This window comes from Danio rerio, chromosome 19 (assembly GCF_049306965.1).
Source record: "Danio rerio strain Tuebingen ecotype United States chromosome 19, GRCz12tu, whole genome shotgun sequence".
In the NCBI taxonomy this organism is placed as follows: Eukaryota; Metazoa; Chordata; class Actinopteri; order Cypriniformes; family Danionidae; genus Danio; species Danio rerio.
Window position 1 is genome coordinate 23405901 of NC_133194.1, and position 16640 is coordinate 23422540.

The window sequence follows — 16640 nt, forward strand, 5'->3', positions numbered from 1 at the left end:
ATTAATTAAAAAGAAGGAGGAGCTACTATATCTCCCGCCCTGTCTTTGTTTCAGTTGAAATTCCTTCTTTCGTTAATTTTTTTTTCAGCTTAGTCCCTTTATTAACCAGTGGTCACCACAAATGAATGAACCGACAACTTATCCAGCACATGTTTCGTGCAGCGAATGCCCTTCCAACTGCAACCCATCACTGGGAAACACACATACACTACAGACAATTTAACTTACCCAATTCACCTATAGCACATGTCTTTGGACAGTGGGGGAAATCAGAGCACCTGGAGGAAACCCACACAAACACGGGAGAACATGCAAATTCCACACAGAAATGCTAACTGACCCTGCCAAGGCTCGAACCAGCGACCTTCTTGCTGTGAAGTGACTGTGCTACCCACTGCATCACCATGCCGTCAAACTACACAAGTAAACTTTTGTTTACTTATTATTTTTTATTTTGGCTTTCAAATATTTTGGACTTTTTTTGTTAGAATCAGCTGTTTTTGCTTGCTGGTAAACTGTAGAAATAAGAACCTTAGCTCAAGTGAATATTACGAATATAACAGTTAAGTTAACAATACTTGCAAGCCCATTCTCATCGGAAACATGTGTTTCAGTATATATTTTTGTGCAACGTAAAAAGATATATTGCTCCGTGTACGTTTTGTTACATGATTTAGATGAGAAATTCTGTAAAGGGCACTGTGTACAATTTATTATTATTATTTTTTTTGTGAATCTGAAATACGTTAGGATACATTTTGTTTATTTGTTTCAGATACACATCATTCATGCACACGCCCACAAAAAGGCGGAATTTGTCATACAGATAACCTAGACCAAAAAAACACTGACCTAAACCCTCCCCTAATCCCAACCAATAGTGTTTTCAAAAGCAAATGTATAAGAAACGTGTACTGCCATCACACCTTTTACCTTTATTTCACATAGCATTTAAACATGCTTTACTGTATTGGTTTACCGAATTACATCTACAACAAAGTTAGCTACTGAGGCAACAGACCAAACGGCGAAGGTTTCCAGATGGAAAAAATTATGGAAACATTTTAGTTTGTGTCACGATTCATGCTTTTAATAAACCATTAACAAAAATTTGGTTGATAACAACCACTCTCACTGCAGAGCTGAGATAAAACCAAACGCTACTGGCTTTTTTTTTAAAAAGGGGGAGGAGCTACTATATATCCCGCCCTGTCTTTGTTGTAGTTGAAATTACCTAAAAATTGTACTTTAAAGCACTTCATAGGACCTTTAAAGCTTGGGTGCTACAGGAAATGTTCTGTTATGTTCTCCTAGCATGAAGCTAAATGTACACTGAACTAGCAGAGTTTCTACCAAATTTTGTTTATATATATATTTTTTTCTCTCAAATTTTCAAGACTTTTTTGTTAAAATCAGCATTTTTGCTTAATTGTAAACTGCACAAATAAACTTTTGGGATTTGTTTTTACGTTTTTCTTTTGGCTTTCAAATACTTTTTTTGGTTAGAATTAACAGTTTTTGCTTGCTGGTAAACTACACAAATATACTAAACATGAAAATTACTAACTAGACAATGGTGTTGCATAAAACAGTTAACAATACTTTGCCAGCCCAGACTCATTGAAAGTATGTGTTTATAAAATATATTGTTTCATTAACATTTCGTTGCATGTTTTAGATGGCAAATCCACTAGAGGGCGCTGTCTACATTTTTGTGAATCTAGAAATATGTTACTTAGGGTACATTTTGTTTGTCGAGGCTTGTCATACAGATTACCTAGACCAGCAAATCACTCACCTTAACTCCTTAAACCCAACCAATAGTGTTTTCAAGAGAAAATGTATAAGAAAAGTTTACTGCGATCATACCTTTTACCTTGATTTTACATAGCTTTTAAACATGCTTTACTGGATTTGAATCACAACAGTGAGCTACAAACAAAACTGGAAAAGTCCACATGGAGATAGAAAAAGGAGGCAAACATCTGATTAGAAATCATATATATCTTTAAAGTGTTTTGTGAATTTTTTTATTTGGGGTTTTTCAAAAATCTGGTTGAACAAGAATAATTTATTGACAATTATATGTCCCGGTAAAAATCATTATTTTGAAAATGAACGAAAGTCGTTGGCATCATTCTGCCAAGTAGCCTTTATTTTAACAAGAAACTGCAGACTAAAGTATGTTGATGTCAATTTATTTTTGGTTTCACCAAAAATTTTCGCTTAAGCGCGTTTTCACTGAGTTGATATTTGAAGGATTGGGTAAAATGTGTTGTTTTATAGAATGAATTCTCAGACGGTCCATAAATTTTCTGTTAGATTTAAGTGTGAGAAGAAAGTTTGTTTTATTAGGTTTATTTTCTAAAAGGGACAAGAAACTGTACACACTACTGGTCAATAAGATTTTGTATTTTAAAAAGTAGCCTATTTTGCTCACCAAGACTGCATGTATTTGATTAAAATACACAAAAAAGTAAGTTTATGAAGTATTATTAGAGTTTAAAATAACCTTTTATCTTAATGAATAGAGTTTATTTTAAACATGGGATATAAAACTTTTGCTGCATCAATGTCTAATTACATCTATGCATTGACCTAACATTGTGATTGATATTCGTGATTGATGCTTCATCTGTATCTGGTGCGAACATACAGTAAGAGTAATATACTGTATAACGTTATACAGTAACGCCAAACCAACTAGTTTTCTAGTTTGTCGTCGCCTTTTGTAGTAAACAAATTGTGTTAAATATTTCCCAAAATGTCCATGTCATGTACACTTTCTTTGTCCATCTAAGAAGAGAAATTCATATACATCAAGGATGTTTTGAGGTTGAGTAAATTATAGGGTAATTTTAATATTTGGATGAACTTTTCATTTAACTGCAAAGATAAACCAGCTGCACGTCAAAAACAAGAAAATTAGTCAGAAAACCAGGTATTTTGCACATCTGTTTATTCATTAATGCAAAGTTAAAAAAAAAAAAGAGGGAAAAATAGTTTGTTCTACTTACGCACTATCTCATTCATTATTTTGAAACACCTTGCAACACCGGAGGAAAAAAGCATCAGGTTTTATGAATTAGCACTTATGCACGAGTATGTTTTTCTTTTTTTATCCCTCTGATGTCCTACTTTTGAGAGGCTTGTCCTGCTGTGGGTGAGTGGAACAGGAGCTCATTGAAGATTCTGTGCTGACACGGAGACCTTCCCCTGGTGCTAGCTTGTCTTGTCTGATACAAGCCAGCAGGATTCAGTGACATCACTGCTATCCTAGCATACAGTTTATTCAATCAGAGTCATGTTGTAATTGCTGTCAAATGCATGTATAATGGGAATACATATCAAGATTTGTGTATTGTAGGCATACAATGTATAAATTAAGTGTAAATTACATCAATTTTTTTTGCAATTTAATATTATCGAATGCACAAAAATTTGGTCATATATGCAGTTAACAAAATTGCCAGTCCTCCTTGTGATGTTATAGTGATGTTTAACGGAAGATATTTAAACTTAATAGTTTTAATAAACTAACTTTCTTGGTTTTTGCCATAATGACAGGACAAATGTCACTAGTATTTAGCCTAAAGTGCATTTTAAAGTGTAAAAGAGACAAAAAAATCTTAAGAGGACTTATAAAATTAATTTAAGTTTTTATTCCACTCAAAATAAAATAAACAAGACTTTCTTTTAAATATCACTTAAGAGATATTTAAAAGAATGCACATTTCAGCTGTTTATGCATCTAAAGTCAATTAATAATAAAATGGCAGAAAACCATTATAGGTAACAGAACAAGGGATGTATAAAGTCCCAAAAATAATGTAAATGGGTGTTAAATATTATTTCCAAAATATCAAAAATGTAAAAAAATTACACTATTGTTATATTGTTCATACTTGTAACATATTTGCACTTAATTTTTTTTTTGTTTTAGTGTATTGCTTTTTTCCAATTAATTGTGGATTATTTGTTTCAGCCTTTTAATAATTGAATTAATTAGTAAAATGTATTAATTAATTAATATTTAATTAATCAATTAAATATTTGATTGTTTCTTTCATTCTACTGTGCCATTATTTATTTATTTAAATTATATATATATATATATATATATATATATATATATATATATATATATATATATATATATATATATATTAGGGTTGTAACGGTATTAATTTTTTACGGTATGATAATCGTCTAAAACAATACCACGGTTATGTTAAAGTAGCAATTTTACCCAATAAATGCGTTAATAATGTCAAATGGTTTATATATAGTCATTTAAATAAACTTAAAACGATTAAAAACGGCAGCAAACATTTATTTAGGCCCGAACTACAAAACCAAATGTAAAACAATTTTAGTATCAGTTTTGCTTAAGTTGCACACTAGTGTTGTAGGAGAGGGGCAATAGAATATTTACGGGATTTGTAGTCCATAGCGAAGTGTATTGTGGGTAGTGTAGTTCGACACGCATGCTGGATTATGTGAACTCGCTGTGTTCTGTGCAGCTGAGCAGAGCAAGAAAGTTTTAATCGGCTTTGTTTTATGTTCACTCGAGTTATTCCTACCGGGAGCTGTTTGCACTGTGAATTTGACAACACGAAAATAAGTAAAAGAATGGCATGCATTGGTTACTTTTGTCCGTCTCATCATCTGCACGAGCAGGAATTAACGAGCTGTTATTCTGCTGCTGGACATTACTGAAGCGGATAAAGTAACACTAGTTTAATCATGTATAAATATCATTATAACTATACTGTATAAATATTATTATAACTAGGTCTACAGCAACTTGATAATCAAAAAACAAATGACATGATATCACAGGCGATTGTCTTCTGACTGTAGACACTTCTCATATAAGTTAGCTTGAGAAGCATACAGTACTATTTGATTATAAAATTTGTAAAATAAACATTTGCAGGTTAAAGAAACAGCATAGGAGGGGCCTTGGTACAGATGAAAAGTTTAAAAAGTGTATTTGTATATAGAGAGACATGGGTAACTAGATAGAATAGACAGAGATAGGTTGATCTCTGCAGCAGCTGCCGAAGAGCTGCGCGCTGCAGACGCAGCTGGTGTGAAAGGCAAACGCCTGCTTGCTGCTTCTGCTTGACATACGCTCTGCTCACGCGCCGCTGACGCTTGCGGTGTAAAACAGGCGTTATACTGTACACGCACTGCGTCATGGAAAATATACACTTAACTTACCTTTATCTGCACGGAGGGATGGTGTTCGCGAATGTGAGCGAACATGTTTGATGTATTGCCTCCTTTTGCGGCTACTCTGCGCCCACATTTTTCACAAATCGGATAGCCGTCCTCTAAAACAATCCCTCGTTAATTTTTTTTGTATCCGAAGTACTCCCATACTACAGATTTTAACTTTTTTTTCAGCGGGGGATGGAGGTCAGACGAAAAAGCCTCCGGCTCTGTCATTATCTCTGCTGCATGTGCACGGGAGTGTAGGTGCGCAAGTTCAGAGCGTGACCCGCCAAGCGGAAAAAAAGTTGCGCAAGTGATTTTTTAAATCTTATGTTAAAACCGTTGATATGCAATTGTTCATGGTATGATAATCGTGCACGTTCAAATCGTGGTAGACCGTCATACCGGTATATTGTTACAACCCTAATATATATATATATATATATATATATATATATATATATATATATATATATATATATATATATATATATATATATATATATATATATATATATTTATTTATTTATGTATTTTTTATAATATTTTATGTATTTTTTCTTTAAACATTTCCACAAGAACTGCTAGCATTTATTTGCATCCCTTGGGTGTTCCCTGGTTACACTGTTGTCATAAAGGGATAGACATGGTCCAGATTGATGCCTAAATGCATTGAGTTGTTGCCATGTGATTGGCTAATTAGAAATTTGCTTTAAGTTGTTCCTGATAAAGTGGCCAGTGGGTGTATTTTCATATTTGACTTGTAAAAGTTTGATCTGCTGATGTTAAACTTTTTGTATGTTAACTTTTAACGTTTAACAAAAGTGTCTATTATAACCATTGTTACTAACAGTTTTTAGAAGATTTTTAATAGTCATTCAATAAGAACAACATTAAGATTGTTTTCCACTTTTCCACATCGAGCCTTATAAATGTAAAACTGCATCTGAACTGCAGTAAAACCTGTCATCTCAAATCAAATGCGCATTTAGCTACTAAAAATGACTTATCGCTTCCAATACTTCTTTTTAGTTTATTTTCCTCCTGATGACTGATTAGCTTTTAATGGCTCCGTGCCAATTATAAGGCTGTTGGAAACCATTAATTTTAGGCCACGTCTACATTCAGCATCTGTATTATAGTAAACAGTGGAAAACAACAGTTAATTCACATGATGACGCTCATTTGTTTGTTGGTTATTAATTGCACGCCAGGCACTTTTTTTTTTCTTCCACGGCACCAATAAACCAACAATAGTTTTCAAATCACCTGAAAAATGAGTCCAAGGACGAGGCGGCCCGGAGAAAGGCGTGGTGCCCAGCCTGAAAAACGATCAGCCGCATTGACCAAGATGAATGGAGCTCAGATGGGTTTTAATTAGTGCAGCTGGGCTCATTAATTATAAACCCCCCAATACAAATATTGTTATATTTGAGGAAATTTGTGATTTATTTTATTTGGTTGGCTGTTAGATGGAGATGAATGGTAGTTGCTCGTAAAAATGTTGCAGGGACACAAAAGCAGATGAAAGGAGAGAAAAGAGAAGATCGGCCACAGGGCACATCGGTTATTATTCTGCACACAATCAAGTGAAACAAAAGGGAAGTAACCGCAAATAAGCCACAAAACAGCCATAGACTGGTTTTAATCTTAAAGGTGAAGGTTTTTTTTTGTGTGTGTGTGCGTGTGATCCAACACACCCCTCAAGCTTAAGTCTGATGCCAGTTATGTAACGTAATCCAAACTAATAACAATTTTCAATTTTGTGTCTTTGTACAACCCATGTCTGAAAAGAATAACAAAAAACACAGTACATAAATGAGAGTCTGATTTACTGTGTTTACAGAATGTAAGATTTTTCAACATACTGTGACTTACTGGTTGTATATCAGTATTACCAATAGTTTTATTCCCTCACCCCTCTTAGGGTTTGATATTTCATGTCCAATGCAGTAACATTCAGACCTCAGGCATTTGATACATATTTAAGTGAAACTTAATTACTTAGAAAGGATTTTTCGGCCACTGTAGAGTATTTGGGTGTATTTAAAAAAGATGTTGTGGCACATGTTGTCTTTATTTTAAAAAAATGCTTCTTTAGAAACTGCCAAACAAACAAACAGACAAGCAAACAAACCTAAAGCTTTTTAATTATACAAGTTTAAAAAACAAAATAAATATTTGAACTTATGCCTCAACAATCAAACATTAGATATTCATAAAATATTTCAGTGTAAGTTAAGTCAACTTTTTTGTTATTTGTTTAAATTTCATTAACTGTTTTACTATTAAGAACTATTTTATTTATTTATTATACACATTTTTTATCTTTAAAATCACTGGAAACAATTATTATTCATTCTTTCATTTTTTTTTTAGCTTAATGCCTTAATTAATCTGGGGTCGCCACAGTGGAATGAACCGCCAATTTATCCAGCATATGTTTTATGCAGTGGATGCCCTTCCAGATGCAACCCATCAATGGGAAAAGAATAACTTAATAAATTTAGTTATAAACTACTATTGAACAGTTATTTTATAGTGTAACAACATATCACAATTTTACAATTTTTACTGTATTTTTGATGAAAGAAATGCAGCCTTGGTGAGCAGGAGAAGCTTATTTTAAAACATTTAAAAATCTTACTGACCCCAAACCTGACCGGTATGTATATATGTATATATATACAGTGCTCAGCATATATGAGTACATCCCTCACAAATCTATCTTTTAAATTCATCATTTTAATAGGAAGCTATTTAATATTATATCTGTGTATACATTCGATCAGTCAATACTGAAGCCAAATCTGGAGCTCATCTAACAAAATAACCTACCATAACGGTCCAAAAACTGGGACACCCACATTTATATGTTATAGAAAAATATTAAATACAAAATTTAAAAAGAGAAATATTAAAATAAGCAAAAAAATTAAAAAAATTTAGTTGAAATTTTGTAGGTTGTATTGTTGTTGTTTTTTTTTTTTGTTTTTTTTTGCAATATTTTGCTTGAATTTAATTGTATTATCTTTCAATTTCTAAATATGTTCGGCGACTAAAATATAATTTTAATGAAAATATATGTTTAATAAATCTGTTTTATTTAAATGCATAAATAAACATATGGACCCTTCAGAAACAAATGTACCAGTACTGCACTATGAGGTACAGTAATGACAGCTTTTGTACCTTTTTTACTAGCTAAATAAAAGTTTGTTAAATTTATTTTGTTCCTTTGTTAGCTTTAAGTTACACCAAAAATAATTCAATTTATATATATATATATATATATATATATATATATATATATATATATATATATATATAAATTACCACATTTCCTAGAATCATGTCAAACTAGAAAAATTTTCTAAAAATGATCCATGTTTAGCGGTTCATTCCCCTGTGGCAACCCCCGGTTAATAAAGAGGCTAAGCCGAAAATGAATGAATGGATGTTCCATGTTTCTTTTATGTCTCACATTTCCCTTTTTTTCTCCCCAACTACATTCCCCTCTTTATCTATTCAGTCCTCCAAACTTCACTCTCCGTGCGTCAGCCGCATCAGTTGTGTGTGAGAAATGGAGCTGCGGTGAATCGTGGCACTGTGATTCGCCTCAGCCCAGCGTGACTGTGAAGTGCCTGCCGAAATCCAGCGGAATGTGCCAGAACTCAAGCCTGCTCGGCCCAGTCATCCTTAACAGGGACACATTAGTTACGATACATTATCTGAATGGCCTGCCATCTTTTCAAAGCAAACCTCATGGATTTTAGCCTGTCTCTTTATATATATATATATATATATATATATATATATATATATATATATATATTTATTTATTTTTTTAATTTTTCTTCAAGTGCTCTAGCACACACACGCTCAGAAGCACGCACATTCGAGTGGACACACGGGAACACCTATAATAGGCTTACACGACCGCGGTTAACTCGCACACCCTGCAATTACAAACATACAAACACACACACATACACACACACTTCATGTGGACTCACCCCCCTTTCACTGCTTGCACTCCTTGGGCTATAATAAATTTCTTTGAAACATGACTCTACACATGAGGGGATGGCAATCTAGAGAGCAGAAATTAAAATTTCATTATTTACTGCACTTGTGTTGCAGGGTGCAATTAGTATCTACAGAGCATGGAGCGGGAATATTTAATCCTTCCTTTCTTTTTCTTTCTCTCTTTTCTTTCCACCTAGAAAAAAAAAAGAAGTGTGACCATGGTAACTGCTGCTATGACTACTGCATTGACCTTAGGACATAGTGGTAAATTGTGTGTGTGTGTATGTGTGTGTGTTTTTCTTTCTTCTTCTCCTTTCTTGAGTTCTTTTCTGTGCACTTAAGCAGTGAGCTAAAGAGTAGACGAAAGAAAAAGGGGAAAAAACAACATCCGGGGATTGGATTAAACGCAATCATTGTCAGCCCACAACCATGCCATTTATCAGTGTACTGTTTCGGACTGTATAATAAGTTTCGTATATTAATACAATTTTTCATGTTACACCACTGGCTGAGATTCATGACCAGCAGGTGAGCTCAGGTGATCATTGAATTACGTGACCTGTAATGAGAGAGAGAGAGAGAGAGAGAGAGAGAGATAGAAAGAGAGAGAGAGAGAGAGAGAGAGAGAGAGAGAGAGAGAGAGAGGGAGAGAGAGAGGGAGAGAGAGATGTGAATATGGGATATGGAGGGTGGAGCATAAAAATGTTCATTGGGTTATATTGGTTTATATGAGCAATATAATGCAGCATGGTGGCTCAATGGTTAGCACTGTCACCTCACAGCAAAGTCACTAGTTTGAGTCCCAGCTGGGTCAGTTGGCAATTCTGTGTGAAGTTTAAAACTTCCCCCGTGTTGGTTTCCTCTGCATGCTCCCCTCATTCCAAATAGAAGCGCTATAGGTGAATTAATTTTTTGTCGTAGGGTATGTGAATGAGTGTGTATGGGTGTTTCCCAATACTAGGTTGGAGCTGGAATGGTATCCGCTGTGTAAAACATATACTGAATAAGTTGGTGGTTCAATCCCGCTGTGGTGACCCCTGATGAATAAAGGGACTAAGCCAAAGGAAAATGAATGAATGATTGAATATCTATCTATCTATCTATCTATCTATCTATCTATCTATCTATCTATCTATCTATCTATCTATCTATCTATCTATCTATCTATCTATCTATCTATCTATCTATCTATCTATCTATCTGTCTGTCTGTCTGTCTGTCTGTCTGTCTGTCTGTCTGTCTGTCTGTCTGTCTGTCTGTCTGTCTGTCTGTCTGTCTGTCTGTCTGTCTGTCTATCTATCTATCTGTAATGGCAAGTGGACGCTGACAAGGAAGGCGCGCATCCAAATACAGGTTTATTGAACAGAGAATGGTCAGGCAAGCAACAGTCCAAACAGGAGCAAACAGATATATAGAGGCAGTCGTGGTCAATAAGCGGGCGAATTGTCAGTACAGGTAGGCAGCAAGCAACGTAAACTAACGAAACAAAGCAAGAGTCAGAAACAAGGCAAAGCAAGGCAAGGAAAATGCATCGTAATGTTCACAATCAGTATAGCAAGAAGCACAGTGTTTCTGCAGGGTCTTAAAATGTCTTAAATTGCAAAATCAAAATTTTAGGTCTTAAAAAGTCTTAAATCTACTGAAATATTGAGTTGTAGGTCTTACATTTTTTTTAATCAGGTCTTTATTTTCCTTTGTTCATATAGTGCTACCTAATCTGGCCAAAATCTATACAATCACCAACAATTAATTTCAATAAAAAATTTTAACTTTTTTATTCCAAAAGGAAATTTATAACTCTATTATAATGGTTTAAATAATTTCCTTACAATAACATTTGTTTATTGTTGCTGTATGTATTTACTTCTGAGGACACTGGCCTGAACAGATTGTTGTGCATAGATTTATATTATAATACTTTTTAAAACTTTAAAAACATTAGTTCATTTTTTTATGTTGGAAAAAATGTTTTGATTTTGATAGTAGAGCTTGATAGTTTTTGGTTTTTACACAATATTTAAAATATCTTGCAAGGAAATATCTAAAAAAAAGTAATATATATATATATATATATATATATATATATATATATATATATATATATATATATATATATATATATATATGTTATTCATTTATTATTGTATTATTAAATGTATTAAATTATAATACTTTTTTGATAGGGTAAATACATATCTTTTCCATCTGGGCCATTTAAAAAAAAATCCTTATAGTCTTTAGCCCTTTATGAGTTTAAAAGTGTATTGATAATGGTCTTAAAATGTCTCAAAAAGTTTTACATTTTACTTGGTCAAACATGCAGAAATGAGAGTCTTAATGGAGACTTGCAGGTGTGTGTGTGTTATGTGTGTGTGTTATGTGTGTGTGTTATGTGTGTGTGTGTGTGTGTGTGTGTGTGTGCGTGTGTGTGTGTGTGTGTGTGTGTGTGTGTGTGTGTGTGTGTGTGTGTGTGTGTGTGTGTGTGTGTGTTGCATGACAGGATCTTGTACTCCATATACCTGCAGATTTGTAGTTATATGCGATCTGCTTAGATTGGTTCGCTCTGTCTGTCTGTCTAATATTACATTATATATATTTAAATTGTTCACATTAACCATTTGAATTTAAACTGCATTAGTCAATTTAATACAGTTTATCTTAAAAAATAGTAATGTTTATGTATGTGATTTTTGCATTTTATGAAACTATAACAAAACTACAACTAAATATAGATAAAAAAGTAATACAATACAATCATAATGCATATAAAATAAATACATAAAAACACTAACCTATGACAGAACAACCAAACAACAGAACACAGAGAGACAAATGCACATGAAAGCAACATATAATTTGATAAAAACATTATCCTGACTATAGTTGTATTGTCAAATAATTATAGTTTGGGCACATTAATAAAACATTATAGATTATGAATAGTTAATATCAATTACATTTAATCTTTAATTACTATGTTATTGACAAGGTCATTGGTTACACTTACATTTCTTTTCATTTATCATTATTGATGTATCTCAACCTCTCCAAAGTATTATGATAACGAGATCGCTACCCCACATGCCAAATTTAGGCATAGATTCATTTTTCCACATTCTCAAAATGAAACTTTTGGCAATTATGGCTTGTATTTCATATTTATTAAACATCTCTAAGTTTCTTAAGTTTCTAAATCCCACAAACAAATATGTCAACATGGTTCAAGTTTTTTTGGAGGGCTTTAGAAAAACAATTAAATATGTTTTTGCAAAATTCTTGTAATTTAAGACACAACCATATCAAGTGGGTTAGGGGTCCTTCTGCTGATTTACACCTGTTACAGAGTGAAGATACCTGAGGAAAAATCTTATGCAGTTTATCGTTTTAATGAAACATTTTAAAACATGCTACATATTTCAGTATCTGAGTTTGATTAAAATTAAATTATGAAATATTAAAGTATTAAAATTATTATTGTAAATAAATGTTCCATTTTAGTGCAAGTATTACAATTATTGTGCTAAAATAAATAAATGTAATTTATTAATTATTTACATTTTTTAACTTGTGCATATTAGCCAGTTTATTTTGCATTAAGTAAAATTGCTACATTTTTTCTATCACAAATTAACATTTCAGCATAGCAGGTTTTATTATTTTTTTTTTCAAATTTACTTATTTAACTACTGCTTATTTGCAATGTCAGTTTGTTTAATTAATTACCAGCAGTTAACGTTTCATCATAACAGTTTGTGGAAAACGTTGAATCATTTTCAAATGAGCTTATTTAATTAATGACCTAGAAACACTGTAGAATCTTAACTATTAATTCTTCTGTCTTTTCAATATTTCATTTTTTTTTTGTAGTCTCAAGGTTTTTAGACCATACATTGTAAAAAAATAAATAAAAAAAACACTTACTATCATTCCTTGTCAATTTCTTTTCATAAATATTGCCACCTCTTAAACTCACGTGGACCCTAAAGGATTTTGTCCTTTTCTACCTTCCTTTTTTCCTCCAATTTTAGCAATTATTTTGTAGCCATAAATTACATGGCATGTGTTCAAATCCACTTAGGAAGGGAATAACAGCCATGGCCTTATTCTCTGGGAGCCGTTATCCAAATGTTAACTCCTTGAAAATATTTTACTAAACAGTCCCTAATTCGTTTAGGATCGACGTGACTCCTAGCTCAACCCTTACCCCTGTCTGATCCCTGTGCTGATTCCTTCATTCATGTGATTCATTCCGACTCTTCTGACATTGTCAGGAGGTGTTGTCTGTGTTTAGTGCTCTCTTTAGTGCTGAACCCTCCTTTTGAAATGGCGAGACATCCTTATTTCAGGCACAGAACACAAAGTCTAATGTGAATCTGACTACTTTTTGTTGTAGGAAAAAACAAAACAAATCTAAACTAATCTGAAAACAAATGGAACAAAATAGGCTTCCTCTGTTCTCTAAATCACTTGTTTCCCTCTGGCATAATTAAAATCCAGGCCACAACTGTTAATTTCCTTGATGTGCAGGTCTTATTAGCTTCTGTAGTGGAACACAGCAATAAAAACAACAATAAGCTGTGTTTTTAGATGATAAACGAGTGGTTTGTAAGGCAGCAATGTTTTCTCTGTCTCATTCTTCGCCCTCGAGATACGGCAGACATTTTGCATAAGCGTTCATAAGATGACTGATAGCAGACGTACAGGATTAAATGATGATATCTGGTCTTATAAATATCTATTACAACTCGTTGTGTGTTTTGTTTGTGAAATAAAGAGAGAGATCGCTAATAATTTGGGGAATCCGAGGAAAACATTGGTGTGGCTTATTTGACTCGTAAAACAAGAGTGTTAAGCATACTATTTACATGAAAACATCAGTGCACTAATTGTGAGTTATTCTCTTGGTATAGTGTGAGTTACAGTAAATTGGATTTTAAAAAATATTTAAAAGTCATTTGTTAACATTACATAACAAAAAGTTCTTCAATGCAAACAAACAAACAAACAAACAAACAGTGTTAACCATTGTTAGTGTTCAAAATGTACCAATGCATTATTGAAATCAATAGTTTAATATCAACAGAATATGTGAATTGAATAGAAAAATAAATACTGGTTACTTTCATTCATTCATTCATTCATTTTCTTTTCGGCTTAGTCCCTTCATTAATCCGGGGTCGCCACAGTGGAATGAACCCCTAACTTATCCAGCACATGTTTAACGCAACGGGTGCCCTTCCAGCTGCAACCCATCTTTGGTGAACATCCATACACACTCACCCACACTCATAAACTACTAACAATTTAGCTTACCCAATTCATCTGTCCCGCATGTCTTTGGACTGTGGGGGAAACCCGAGCACCTGGAGGAAACCCATGCAAATGCAGGGAGAACATGCAAACTCCTCACAGAAATGCCAACTGACACAGCCAAGGCTCGAACAAGCGACCCTCTTGCTGTAAGGCAAGATCTACTGCGCCACTGCGTCGCCTACTGTTTACATATGCTGTTTAATTTTTCTCACTTGATAATCATGCTATTGAACTTTTCTTCATGAAACATTATAACGATAAATACACTACCTACCGAAGTTTTAGGAACAACAAATAATAACTTGACTTTTAGTTGATCATCTGGTATCAGAAGTGGCTTATATGAAAGGCAAAGGCCTCTAGGTTATGCTTATTTACCAAAATAAAATATAATAATGCCTTGATTTTTAATTATTTAATTAGAACAGTAAGCTCTGACTTTGCTTTCAGCAAAAATCTTGTCACTTAACAGAAATAATGTATGGTATAGAATACAAAGTCATGCAATGAAAAAATAATTAATATTGGGTAACTTATTGACAAAGTCATCTGGAAGGGCAAATAAAACGTCCTTGCAGGACTCCCAGAGTTCATCAAGATTCTTTTAATTAATCTTCAATGACTCCTCCTTCAACTTACCCTAGACAAGCTCAATAATGTTCATGTCTGGTGATTGGGCTGGCCAATCCTGGAGCACCTTGACATTCTTTGCTTACAGGAACTTTGATGTGACACAAATTTCTTGATACCTCAGGCTGTTGATGTTTGCATCCACTCTGCAGATATTTTGCACGCCCCCACACTAAATGTAACCCCAAACCATAATTTTTCCTTTACCAAACTTGACTGATTTCTGTGAGAATCTTGGGTCTATGTGGGTTCTAAAAGGACTTCTGCAGTATTTGTGATGACTGGGCTGCAGTTCAACAGATGATTCATCAGAAAAATCTACCTTCAGCCACATTTTCAAATGATCAACTAGAAGTCAAGTTATTATTTGTTGCTTTTACAACTGGGATTGACAACAAGACTTTTGTCAGGTAGTGTATGCCTGCTCACAGTGTTTCTGCAGTTCATTAGACATTTAATATTTATCAACAATCTTAAACTTAATATTTATGCCTTCTCTAAATCACTCTATATAACACTCTATTTGTCAGGCATATATTTCAACCTTAATTTACTTCATAATTAATTGTGTTTAGTAATAATCGGGTTGTCATGTGAGAAATACTCAGCTAGTCATGTGGTTTCAAAGTTGGCCAACACCACAATTCCCACTGCACTTTTAACATTTTAAAATGTTAATTGTGTGATTAAAAAGTAAAATTTTAAACGTATATTTAAATTGTACATTTAAAGCTTCAGTGAAATTAAAATAAAGTGCTAGTTATATAAAACCGATATAAAGATGTAAAGCTTGTAGTATGTCACTTCCGCCTAAATAGATGAAAGTTTTTTTTCACGTCACCTTATACTCCAATTTCAGCTCATCTCATCAAATTTTGACCAATCAAACGCTCTCTAGTTTCTGACATGCCCCATCTCCTTCAAGGCAATTCTCATTTGCTTTTCATTTAATGTGCTTGAGTTCAACTGCTCTCATGGCAGAGCAGTGCTAAAAAAAACAAACAATTTGCTATTGGCTGTTGTTCAAAAAGAGGAGGAGCTAATCTACGTCCTGCTCTCTCTTCATTTTACATCAAACATTGAGTAAAAACAGCATATTTCAAATCACTTCATGAGACCTGTAATAATTATTAAGCAATGTTAGTATTTTGCGTTAGTTGGTGACTCTGTGTCCTCCTCTGGCCTGCTTTTTTTTGGAATACCACAGGGCTCAATCTTAGGTTCTATTATTTACTCTTTATTTTCTTTCCGTTAGTTCAATAATCAGAAAAAAATGGCTCGCCATTTCTTTGATAATAGTCACATATATGTAACAATCAGAGAGGGTGATACTGTTAGACTGCTCGTCTGTCTAAAGGATATAAAGGCCTGGATTGCTCTTAATTTTTTTAAGTTTTAATAAAAGATAGACAGAAGTGATGGGTCTTTGGTGGCACCCCTGGGACCCT